Genomic DNA, 13,402 nt, shown 5'->3' with positions numbered 1-13,402 from the left:
AACCCTTTAATCCCGTAAAGCCTGAACCATGCAAATTTTAAAATGGAGTGTTTATCGAACCTTTTGACAATTGAAAATAATAATTAGAATAATCATGAAACATCAGTTTTCATGTCTGAGTTTTAATTTGAATAATTTTTTCTACATTCTGCATTTTTGGTGCATAAATTATTGATCCATGGTAGATTATCCATGCACTGAATGTGTCTAATTGTATACATCAGGTGTTCAGGGGGAAAAAAATGTCACACTGATGATGTGGAGCTCTTAAAAAATGTTGTATCAAATATGATAGACTTGGCGATACAGGGTTAAAGAAGTAAATGGTGTCAAAATAAACCACCTGATTACACTTTGGCACAAAGTGGTGTGTAATAAATAGTACAGATAATGTTAATTTACTCAAGAAGTAAGTTTTATAAGGATTATAATCGATAAAGGTATTGTGTAGAAAATTAAGTATATTTAAAAGACGGAGCTTTTTCTTTGAAAAGAAGAATAGCTTTGAATATTAATATTGATGAGTTTGTGGAAGGCAAAACCCAAACAACACAAGATCTGTGAAATTAAACAACAGCCAAGAAGGCATTTAAATTTAAATCAGTAGCGATCTGAAGAAGCCCTCCAGGCATCATCGCTAACATTTAACAAGAAAATCAATTTGTGGATATGTCATTGTGTTTCTTGTCATATAAAATACAAATCTTTAAGAGCTTTGGCATTTGTGGGTTTCAGTTTTTCTTTTTTTTTTTTTTTAAGAAAAGAAAGAAACCTAATTTATTTAATTTGTTGTTCCAAACAAAACCCATTGGCATAGATTCCCTCCCAGACCTGCAGAAAGATCTGCTTCAGCCATCTTTGTCTGCCTCCTGCGCTCTCGTCGATTTCATTTACACTTATTCGCTCTGTATTACGCTGCGTTATTGAATGCCTTTATGTTTGGACATGCTTCAGACCCCAGTTTGCCAGGCTGTTTGTTGTGATATACAGTCTGCGCCTGTAACCAGCTTTTTTATTTATTTATTTTTTTCTGAAGGGAGCAGGCAGAGTTTGTGAATGTTTGTTTGTTTGTGTGTGTGTGTGTGTGTGAGTGCGTGCGTGTGTGTATTTGTGTGTGCATGACTCCCTGTGTGGTGTTAGCTCTTGAGAGCTAAAAGAAGATGCTGATTGGCGATAACCAGTGTGAATGACTAATTAGAGCTGGTGGCAGGCAGAGAGACTGCCTCTGCCACTTCACTGTGAATGGGCCTTTGATGCTGAATCCAAGCCCTGTGTTCAAACACACAACACACTCAGGCACACATGGACACTCGTGTAAATGAAGATGAACAACTTTCAGCCAACGGTATTGACTCATATTCATACAAACACATGCCCATATTATGCCTGCTGAATTGCAAAGGCCTATTTCAGCAGTAATCAGGCGTATTGTAGTTCCTGTACCACTCTGGGTAATTCAAATTCATTCTCCGCTTGCAAGAGGAAGGACAGAACATGCACAGGGGAGATTTTACATTAAACTCTTCTTTTTGGAAAATCTACGGTGCTTCTAAATTAAGCCCACTCTCACACTTGGAAGCTGACCACAGTTCACTTTCCTCAGGGTTTCCTAATGAATCCTGAGATTTTAATCTGTGACACTGACAGCCTCCGTTGACCTCAAACCAACTCAACACACGTGCACCATGTCGCTGTCGTCCCGTCTGCTGAAGGGTTGAAGAGAAATGACAGCGGACTGGCATAAACAAATAATTACCCTTTAAATACACAATCATTGATCAATTTTGCCTCGGGGCATCTTGTATATCTCGGCTGACATTCGTGTCAACATTGATTATTCGCGTACTGATTGATTGTGACATTAAACTCATGTCATGTGGGCAGTAAGCAGAGAGGCTGTGTTACACCGAGGGGTGAGATTGGGGTGACAGTTCATCCTCTGAACATGGAGACGCTTATGCAACGAAGGCATGCATGTAGAGTTTGGCTGATATGCTAAGAATGGAGGATTCCTCGTATGCAAACAGCTTAGAAACAGTCTTAAAAGTGTGACGTGTAGCATCTGCAAATCTGCACTGTGCAGAATTATTAGTTATTAATGTGAAGAATGGGATTTTTACAACACATAAGCCCTACATTTGACACTGCAGTGTGGATTCCTGCAGTCAGAGAAGTGGATAGTTTGCAGCAATGTGATGAAAGTAAATGCGCCTGTTTTTTTTTCTTTTTTTAACTTAATTAGAAACTCTTATCTTTCCGACTCTTTTTTTCCCCTTTCTCTACTGTGCCCTGCTGAACACACCCAATCCAAAAACACGCACACACACACACACAAGGCTGCAAACACTCAACGCTGCTGCTGCTGCTGTTTCTGCTGCTCCACTTTGATGGCAGCATGCAATGCGTAGCTCACACTGCCCCCCGTGGGCTGCAGCCAGTAGTGCGTCTCAACCTGACAAGGCCAGCTGCAGCAGCAGCAGGAGCAGCACTCGTGACTTCCCTGCTGTGAGATGACGCAATGTAAGGCTAGACAATAGATATGCATATGATCCAGAGCATAATACAGATATGGAGGACCGGGATGGGAATAAGATTAAGATAATAATGAAGGCTGTTGTGGAGAACTTGTAAATTTACTGCAATGCTGCATTTTAAGTTTTACAGAAGACTTGTCGAGATAGATAGATAGATAGATAGATAGATAGATAGATAGATAGATAGATAGATAGATAGATAGATAGATAGATAGATAGATAGATAGATAGATCTGTTCTAAATAATGTGACACTGCATTTCAATTCTGCATTCACATACCTTGACTGGATTGCAGCCAGATGTACAGGATGATAGATATCTCTATGTGCAAATGAATAATAGAAAATAATCCCTCTGCTCTAGTAGATAATATATATACGCTCATATCCAGTCACTATGTGTCTACGCACATGCACATCTGTCTTTGTGAGGACGCTCATTTGCATAATGCATTCCCCATCCCCGTACCGTCGCTTCAACCGTCACACCTAAAAAACCAAATTCCACCTAGAACCGCTGACCTAAACCGGATTCTAACGTGAACCCTAAAGTATATAGACAGTGCAATGTCCAAAAAATGCAAAAGAAAATGTCATCACAGCGAGGATTTGAAGCCAGAATTTGTCCAGTGTCCACACACACTCATACACACACACACACACACACACACATGCTTGCACACAAAATGTGACAGAGGAATGAAATTACCTTCACCAGACCACTTTCCAATCATTCTATATCATCTCAGCCTTCATTCATTCATCCATTCATGGAAGGGCCTGTGTGTGAGTGTGTGTGTATGTGTCTGTGTGTGTGTGCGCGCGCCCGTGTGTGTGTGTGCGTTAATGTGATATGACTTGGCTGAGCTGGCTCACCACAATGCACTCCAACAGCCATGATCTGTGGCATCCATCAAACCACACACACACTCTCACACACATGCATACACGTGCATGCACACACATACGCACACACTCACAGATTTAGAGTACTTGCCATCTTGATCTGAGTGCAATCCAGCAGAGGTTGCCAGAAGGAAAGGTCGAACTGCAATCACTCATAAGGCACGCACACACACACACACACACATGCGCACACACAATCGTACAGGCATGCACCTGCTCCACAGCATTACAAGGCTAACTGTAAGCATGGGCTTCCAGGAGAAAGTGAATTTACACCAGCGCTAAGCTAACGGTGTGATATCTGCAGCTGTATTTTCGATAAAGAACAAGTGAGTGTATTTCCTAAAATGTTAAACTTTTCCTTTAAGGGATCCTTAAAGGTGATGGCAGTGTTCTGTACCTGAGTATGAACTTCTGACCTGGAGGCAGACAAGCAATTTCCTTTAGGGATCAATGAGGCACACTATTCTCGAATCTACAATTCAAAAGAATGCATGAAATTATGGGTTTAAATCCAGCCTTGTGACCTTTGTGTACCCAGCTTTCCTGTTGCACTCTAAAAATGTAACGCAATGAAACCAGATCCAACCAAAGAGGGAGAAGATTGCTGCAGAGAGGACAGACAGTAAAGCAAAAAAGAATATATATATAGTTTAGAGACAGATGGCAAACGTGGAGGCACAACAAAAGAAGATGGATGTGTTGAAAGCATGACAGCAGTAGTTGAGGAGATGGAGGGGGGGGATGGACAGCAGGAATATACAGGGGATAGTTTGCGTTATTGTGCGAATACGTGCATGTGTGTTCATGCGAGTGTGTTTGCAACTGTTCGCTGAGTCCTCTTATTTGAGAGTGATTAGTCAAAGCCCTGAGTTTGACACAATGAGATCAACCCAGCTGAGGAGAAGGCATACATTACTGTTCTAGGCCATCACACACACACACACACTCACACACAATGAGACACACATATAAAGGCATGCATGCACAGGAAAGGGCGCAGAGGGAGAGATGCAACGGTGACATGCGAGCACACGAGGGGATGCAGGTGTTTTGTCAATTATAAATGCACGGGGAAGGAGAAAAAAAAAAGTGTCCCAAAATCCTTGATTTCTTTTTTTGTGCTTGGACTCTCGTTTCTTAAATAATTTCCTCTCGCTGCGTTTATCTGCTCCCGCTCTTCTTCCTTCTCCAAGGACTCACTCCGGTGCACCTGTTACCTCCTTGTCGTGTACCTGCATAAGCTGTCTCCTCCGATCTCTCGTCATTCCTTGGTTTTCATCTGGGAGCAGCATTTATCCTCTTCACCCCTCCCTCTTTCTATCCACACCATCTCCTCATCCCCTTTCCTCAAACCTCCAGTCACCCAGACCCTTCATCTTCCTCCTCCTCCTCCTCCTCCTCTTGCTGCCCAGTGATTATCCAAGTCAGTTTACCTAACTGCCTGCCTTTCCGTATTACTCTGAGGAATTTAGTAAGAATGAAATTTCCGCCTGTTTCTGTTTGCCCTCTTCTTCTTCTTCTTTTCTCTCTTTTCTTGTTCTGCTCACATGCCTCCTCTCCCTGCCCGTCTCTCCCTCTTCGTGCCTTCACTCTTTTCTCTTATGTAAAGGTCAACATTGTGTGTTAAGTTCAAATTAAGTTCAAACCCTGCAGGACCAAGTGTACACGTGGACTGAAGTGTTGTTTTTTTGTGGTATTTTTTTTATGTAAAGGCAAATTTGTAAGAAGAATTGACGACAGATAGCCTACACGAAGATAGTTTCCTCTGTAAAAGATCATTTTACCATCAGAGTGTCCTAATTGTAGCTTAATATTCACGTCTTGAGCCATTACCTCTCACTGATACCCTTTTATAATGCTCTTAATTAGCTAGTTTTTGTGCTTTAATATTCCCTGTGATCTTGATGGGGGTGTAATAGGACGTTTCCAAATAACTCCTCTTGGTGACAGAGAGGACAGTTTAATCCATGCTGGGGGAAATAAATAAAATAAAAGTGTACTATAGCATGAACTGTCAAAGCAAGCAGGGTTTTTTGAAGGTCAACAGCATCAATCACTGCAGTCATTGATTTATTGACAGAAGCGAATATCTAAAACAAGGATTCTCCTCCAGTAGGTGTGAATGTATGTGATACATGGGATGAAATTTGTGTGAACGTGTCTCCACGGAAGGATGTATAGATTTTAGCTGCCTCACTGCCTAAGTAGGACACTCAAAATAGCTCCTCGAGCCTCGCATCAAGGACACATTCTACTGTAAATTACCATGCGAGTGTGTTTGTGCATGCACAGATGTGTCTGTGTGTGTGTGCACAATTGCGCACGGGAGCATCTGCGCCTTAATGTCAGTGCACCTGATATTATTTCGCGTCAGGTGTTCCTCCCTATCTCATGTCACTCCCTTCTGGCTGTAATGCCGTCATCAGACACTAATAGTTCCTCGTGGCGATGGAGTTACAGTCAGCAGCACAGCAGCACTGCAGCAGGAATGTGAAGGGAAACACAAATGAGAACAATCTTCATTATTTATACCTGTTTCCTGAGGTGCAGTTGCACAGGGAGAGAGGGCTGCGTATAGTACACACAGTGCCACCTGGGAGAGGCCCTGTATGTTCATAGTTTTGTCCTGGAGGTTACAGAGCAAAGCCAGTGGAGCGGTCAGTCCCTCACTGCAACTACAGCATAAAAAAGTGACACTAGGGCAGTGTAGAAAGTCTTTATTTTCCTGAAGGTCCAGCGCTGTGTGCATACAGTATGCTGCGTTTTCAGTCATTTTGGTTTGAAGTTAGTCATATTTTTCAACGTCATTTGTTATTTCTACTGTCAGCCCACTATTCTATACCAACCACTATTCAGGCAGCAGCTGAGCAAAGGTGCAAGACATAAAATCAACTTTTTTTTGTTCTTGCAATGTGATTTGTTTTCATCGAGTTCAGTCCCACGGCTACTGGTAACATTAAGTGCAGGTTAATACCACGGCAATATGCGCTCGGCAGCTGCTTTGCCAGAAGTTTACAGTGTACCGTGGTTGTTTTAATAAAGAAGTCAGTCAGAAGTCTGTATTTCTCCCTCATGTTTTGAGCGATGGGGATTGGATTTTATGATGCACAAGCTGCACAGAGTTTTCTGAACAACAGCAGGGAAGAGTGAAAGTCAGCTGGTTACCTCACTGAGGAGCTGGAGGTCTGCAGCCTGCAGCGTTTCATCAGGACGAGCTTCTTCTTTTTCCTGTTTCATAGCTCATCTTTTAAATGATTGTCTGATTGTGCAGTGCTGATAAAGGCTGAATCAATGAGAAAAAAATGGATAAAAGCAATGCTGCACTCTATGGACGCATCATTTCCTATAAATCTTGTGTGCATGTGACAGAAATTTAATTCCAGCCCAGGAACAGCGGCCTGTAACATTTAAAAAGATGTATCTATATAATGCAACGAGGTCGTCTGAGAATGTAAAATAAATAAACAAACTGAAGAGCTGCAACAGGAAAAACAAAAGACCATAAATAGATTTTTTTCTTTTTAAAGAAACTTTAGGGTTCCTTCTCTGATCCTCTGATTTCTGATCCATCCATTTCCATCCATCCATCTATTATCTATACACCGCTTAATCCTCACTAGGGTTGTGGGCGGCTGGAGTCTATCCCAGTCGACTTAGGGTGAAGGCAGGGGACACCCTGGACAGGTCACCAGTCTATCACAGGGCTACACTTAGAGACAGACAACCAAGCACACTCACATTCACACCTACGGACAATTTAGAATCACCAATTAACCTCAACATGGTTTGTGTGGGAGGAAGCCGGAGAACCCAGAGAGAACCCACGCTGCACAGGGAGAACATACAAACTCCACGTAGAAAGATCACGGGACGTGAACTGAGGACCTTCTGACTCATTGAGGCAACGGTGCTGACCACTGTCCCACCTTGCAGCTCACAAGCTAATGTCTGTCACAAAATCATCTCATACTTTGTGAAAACTTTAACTATCACTACAAGCATTTTTGTGTTCAGATAATTTGTTTCCTTTTTTATCTAGGCCAAGAACCTTATGGGGTTTTTTTTAGAACTTTTTTAATGATGTTAAAATTAGAAATTTATCTTTCCTTTCTTTTTAACGAGAAACTGAATTCGTTTTTTTTTTAAAATTTTTTATTTTATTTTATTTTATTTTATTTTTTGGGGGGGGGGTTGTATCATGGTCGAAGCAATACACAGTCACGCACAGTTTAATTTGATAAGTTAAACTTTCTCTCTCTTGTCATTGCTTATACCATCTAAAAATGTATTTCTGTATATCAAAGTTATATATTCAGAAGTTGTAATTGCTTCCCACCTTAAATGGCTCTGTCTCTCCCTCACTGCAGCGCAGCACACCAGCTCACCGACGACTCACACACTGTTACACAACTCTACACGTGATATTGGAGTAATTCAGCTATTCATATTTGAACCAGAAACCGATTTTGAAGGAGAATATGGAAAACCCCACTTCACAAATTGATATGATTACATCCTTAGATTTGCTGCATATGAAATCCAAGAAGTCCAAATACATTTTTTGAGTCACATATCTTCTAGCTTATAAAAAAACACCATACTGACATGTTAACAAGGTCAAAAATGTGACTTTTTTAAAGCTGTTCAAGGTGTTTAAGACATTTTGGGGACTATTTTCAGAGAGATGGAATCATTTCCTCAATTAAAACTACAGATCCCATCCATCCTCAGTTGACTATTGCTATTGACATCCCCATCACATCCACACAAAGGTCTGAACTACCTCTGGTCGAACATTTAAATCGTCCTCTTTCATTGCTATAAACTAAAGAACCTCGGACAGCTTCCGTTGTCAGAAACCATTAGCGCACTATTAAAACTAGTCCACTTGTGCTGGCAGCACAGCAGGACGAAAAGCTGGGCTCTTTTATTCAGTCCACCTCCAACAAATCACACTGATTTATGTCCTCTATTGTGTGTGTGACTACTCCTGTCCAGTGTTTGTGTGTGCGCGGGTCTGGATCAGATGGTACAAGTGGGAAATATTTTTTTTTAGTGTAGTCATCAGTGAAAGCTTTTAACAAAGGGTATAATATGAGAAGGGGGGAAAAAAAACAACAAATAAAAACAAAGTCAGAGTTCTTAGGCTGAGGGCTTGTGTGCATTACTTTCAGATTGATGCACACGAGCCCTGTGTGTGTCTGTGTGTGTAAAATTAGTGATGTAGAATACACACAATGCACATGAGTTCTGAAAGTAGGCATGACTGAACAGCCATCGCATCCACTCTGCTTCAAATGCACCAACTGGCCAGAATTTATTTCTCCATTATTGTCACATTTCACTTCTCTCCGATTCCCACGTTTGAACACATTTGTCTGTGTGTGTGTGAAAAGGGACTCTGTTTGCATGTAATGGCTCATCACTGTCTGTTTTCTCTTAAAGAAAATCTGATTGGAGTTTTTTTCTGATGCAAAAAAAAAAAACTTCAGGGAGGTGAAAGAACAGATAGTAGAAAAAGTGATGGACCACAATGGTTGAAGTGTTTAACAGCCCTAAAGAAAAGAAAACAAAGCTTGAATTGTGGAAAAGCTACAAAAGCCACTCCACAGAGAGGAGCGTATCACAGACTCTGACTGTACAGCTGTGTTGATGTCGGCTCTGTGAGCTGTGTGATATCCAGACTTGCCCACAAGGCCCAGTGCATTCTGGGACATATGCAGAGACGGTGACATGAGGCGGGGCACTTCTGGTTCGACCGGGTCTCTGCTGCATTTTACTCGCGTATAAAAAATCATCACGGCGGTCGTGTGAAAGCCTCATTGAGCCTCACTCAATCAAAAAACTGCATTCGCTCATATGAACAGAATCCGCTGGTAAACACAACATATTCATTATTTTTATATCTTATCTGCATTTCTTTCTTTTTTAACTTCTATGAACTCACTCCGTACATGTTTGGGAGGCTGGATTTAAAATCTTTACCCTGTTCTTTTGTTTTTCTTCATCATGTGAGCTTCCAATCATGACTGGAAGAAAACTGCAAGAAAAAGCAGCTTTACAACCATCAGGACAGCATTCGCTTTCTTTCAGTGACTCTACACAGAACTCAAACAGTCGCTGAACAAAAGGTTTTATTTCAGACAGGACACTTTGTCAGATTTAACCATTTATTTGAGATCACATACATTTAGTTTGGCGGTGACTCTGCTCGTGATGCTCTGGAACGATCTGTGCAAGCACGACACAGATAATCCCTGAGATCACAAATCCCCAGCAGAGCCATCAATTTACAATTTACAATTTTTCGAATACAGTATGAACACGAGAACAGGAGAACAACTAAATAGTCCTCACTAACAGAATCCAGATTACATAGTTCAAGGTACAATAATGAACCATCTGCAACCTACAATCCGACGATATGGGAAACACCGGGGTTATGAGATTGAACTGTTTTTAAAAGGTGGTGGTTGGGGAAGAGGAGGAGATTTGATGATCTGCAGAGGCTGGAGTAGCAGCGATGTGGTGAGCGTGAAGCGGGCAGAGTGAATGAACGCTGCCTCAGTTATAAAGCACGCTAAGTGGGTGGGCTGGACTTTAGCGATGACGATTGGACAGGAGGGGCCATGTGACCGCCTGACTCCGTGCCTGTCTGAACTAACGCGAAGCTCCATTTCACAACTGCTTTATGCTTACTTCATCCTCAACTTTACTCTCAAAGTCCAGGTGCCAAATGTCAGCATCTTCTTCTATTCATCTGTCAAATATTTAGACATTGTTGAAGCTCTTCTTTCCGTGAACGTGTCAGCTTCAATGTCTGAATAAGTATCCCAGCCTATCTACTTCTCTGTAAACTCAATCGGAGTGACATTTTCACTGACGACGCAACACAAGTCAGAACTTGTATCACATGAACAGATAATGTGCTTGAAGTTGTTTAAAGCGATTTAGAGAAGGGTCTTTATTTTTTTTCACATTTCAAATTTCGGCACCAAAATTGGTCCAAAAATATCCCAGAAGAAGCCAAAAATATACTGTCCATGGTAAAATCACCCCTTTCGTTCACTTCCCCCTACAATTTCATGCCTATGAGGCAATAAATAAAAGAAAACTAATACTGTAATAAGTCTGTAACAGGTCAGTGTAATCCAGGATTGAAGTTTTGCGCATTATTACACAGGGAACAATAACTTCATCACTTATAAATGTAAAATATGCCGACATGGAGACAGGATCTGCTTTACTTCACTTCAGCTGCAGTTAAGTTACTTGTTGGGTGGTGGGTGTCCTCGTGAGTCCTGAGCTCCATCATAGCGTTGGTAAAATAGCAGTTAGACTGTTATCACACATGGACATACATACAGACAGTCATAAATGAAATACTTTATGCGTTGGAAATTACTTGATGAATGTCCCATGTTTGAAAAGGGCTTTAGAGTTTCAGTGTACAGTCATATGCAGAGAGGATTATAAACTATTTTAATCAAAATTTGAAACTAATTCCCTTCTACAGTATTTTGATCAAACCTACAAGGTTCATGTGACGTGTGCAGCATTAGTGACTTTCCTTAACTGTCCATCACCGATGGTGACATTTTACAAAACCTGTCTCTGCATTAACCTCGGTTTTATAATGTTTCAGTGCATCTATGGGAGTAAAGAAGCTTTTTCGTCTTGTCACACTCTGGCTGATTTAACAATGTGCACTGAGTAACTCCTGTTCTCTTTGAGGTCGACATTTAATCAAACCGAGAATACTGTAAAAAGAGGAAAAGCTGGCATTCAAATAATAGCTGGAGGCGTTTCCAGCACACACACAAATAACGGCAGACAAAGGAAACAAATTATTGAATGAATTAGTTGTGGCAGGTCTCTGTCATTGTACTTAAACTACGGAGATCAAGGAAACAGTCGCATAAAACGATAAAACGGGGAGCTACTTTGATAAAATAGCATCAAAAAGAATATTCTGAGGATTTATTGTGAATAACCAACAATCTATAGAATCCATTCCACAACTTTTTCAACCGCTGTTATGGATCATAGTTACTGCACGTGACCCTGCAACGCAAACACCGAGGCGGTCGCAAAGCCATGTTTAATACATGACGTGAAGAGCAGAGGGATGCAAAGCACACACATGCAATGACATTAAAAAAAAAATAAAAAAACAGGCCAGCATTGCAAGTTGATAACAAGAAACAACAAAATACAACAATACAGGCGTCACAACGAGGCACACACACACACATGCATAGAAACCCTCACACACAAACACTTTAATGTACAGTATAGGCATGAAACAAGAAACGGAATGCATGAGTAAGATGTCAGAAAGTGCTCTCGGGCGTAAACTCAGAGTTATATAGTGTGTGTGTGTGTGTGTGTGTGTGTAACAGTTAGATATAGGGGTCAATGACTAATGTATGTTGTGTTGTGCGAGCAGTCAAGTGCCAACTCTACTCAACCTGATGAGAATCAGAAGATTAGACAGGAATGAAGGGCTAAAAGCATCGAGAGACTGATGGTTGTGTGGGGCAAATTATTTATACGGTGGGGCTCACGTTGTTCCTCAGTGTTCTTACTGTAACAGAAAATGATGACAGGTTTTATTTGTGTCAAGCAGGATGATTTTCAAGTTGCTTATAATGCCAATCAGGGTTTTTCCTTTTTTTTTTTTTTTTAACCTTTTCAGGGCATGTTTGTGTGACTAAAGTCCAAATAGCTACTGTTTGTTCAGTTGGTGCAGCAACGTGACAGAATTTAAATGCCACACAGTTAAAAAAAAAAGAAAAAGAAAAGAAAAAAAGACTGACAGCGTGACAGTAAAAGCTGCCAAACAAGAACTGTAAAATAAACATTTTCATTATGTTTTCAGAGGAAACATTTTTGTTTCTTATACATTTTTTTACTAAATGATAAAAATCTAACTTTGAGTGAAATGCTATTTTTGAGATGTATTTTTAATACATGTATATATCACAATAAAAAATATTTTATGTTTTCAATAATTAAATAAGCAAATATTATGTAAATATCTAGGCGATGAAGTGCAGACATATATAAACAGCTATGACAGGCATGCATTTTACAGTTCAGACAAATTCAAAAACTCTTGTACTGCTACTGCGAGTCAGCAAGGGGTGCAACGTACCTGAAAGACTGAACCTCCAGGACAGTGAATCTTTGTACTTTTAAAAACTCTATGCATTATGTTGGATGACATGTTGCTAAATGTGTATTCAGTCACAGTGTTAAATGTAAAAAGTGTGATTAAATATGAAACTGAAAATAAAACAGTGTTGCCAAATGCTTCAAAGTGATTACTTTTCCTTTTTCTTTCTTTTTTTTTTTATATAATTTTGTAAGGTCTTTATTTTAGTATGTGAAGTGTCTTGAGGTGAGATTTGTTGTGAATTTTTATTTTATTTATTTTTTTAAATAGATGTATATTTGAATTGAGCTAATAAAATTTACCGTAAAAGTAAGAGGAATAACATCAAATTCATAGTTTTAGCATAAACCTTGTGTGTGTGTGTGTGTGTGTGTGCGTACATACATACATACATACATACATACATATTATATATTTCTTATATAGGTCTTATTATATAAGGTATGTAAGACATATATAAGGAAGTATCTCATGGATGGCGTCCAATCTAATCCATTAAAACAGATTTCACAGCTTGAGGGCGAAAACATCCTTTTTTGGCCGATATTATTATTGTACGTCCAGTGTAACACTGGTGAGGTGACCTCATAGTCTAAAGCCCTGGAAAGTTATGTTGTTTTTTTTCCTTTTTCAAACAAAGTACTGATAATTAGGGTCAGGCTGAAATGGGGGCGTGCGCACAAATGAATGGATCCTCGGTTATAAATATTTCATTCAGGGGCAACATCATATAACTTCATTAAATAGCTGCAACTAGCTGAGCAGAATGGACAGTGCTGCA

At 40.2% G+C, this 13,402-nt stretch overlaps 1 long non-coding RNA gene across 1 annotated transcript in view; it reads right to left on the bottom strand.

The window, feature by feature from the left end:
• The window catches only part of LOC103373323 (uncharacterized), a 16,002-nt gene extending 9,047 nt beyond the window's left edge, over nucleotides 1-6,955 (bottom strand). Inside the window, exon 1 of the long non-coding RNA XR_521055.1 lies at nucleotides 6,944-6,955. This is a non-coding gene — a long non-coding RNA (uncharacterized LOC103373323). The remainder of the gene's footprint in view (nucleotides 1-6,943) is intronic.
• Between the last annotated feature and the right edge of the window lie 6,447 nt (nucleotides 6,956-13,402).

The sequence above is a fragment of the Stegastes partitus genome, unplaced genomic scaffold, assembly GCF_000690725.1.
Source record: "Stegastes partitus isolate 25-593 unplaced genomic scaffold, Stegastes_partitus-1.0.2 Scaffold1952, whole genome shotgun sequence".
Lineage (NCBI taxonomy): Eukaryota > Metazoa > Chordata > Actinopteri > Pomacentridae > Stegastes > Stegastes partitus.
Note: the sequence above shows the minus strand (reverse complement) of the source record. Positions and strands in the feature narration are given on the sequence as shown.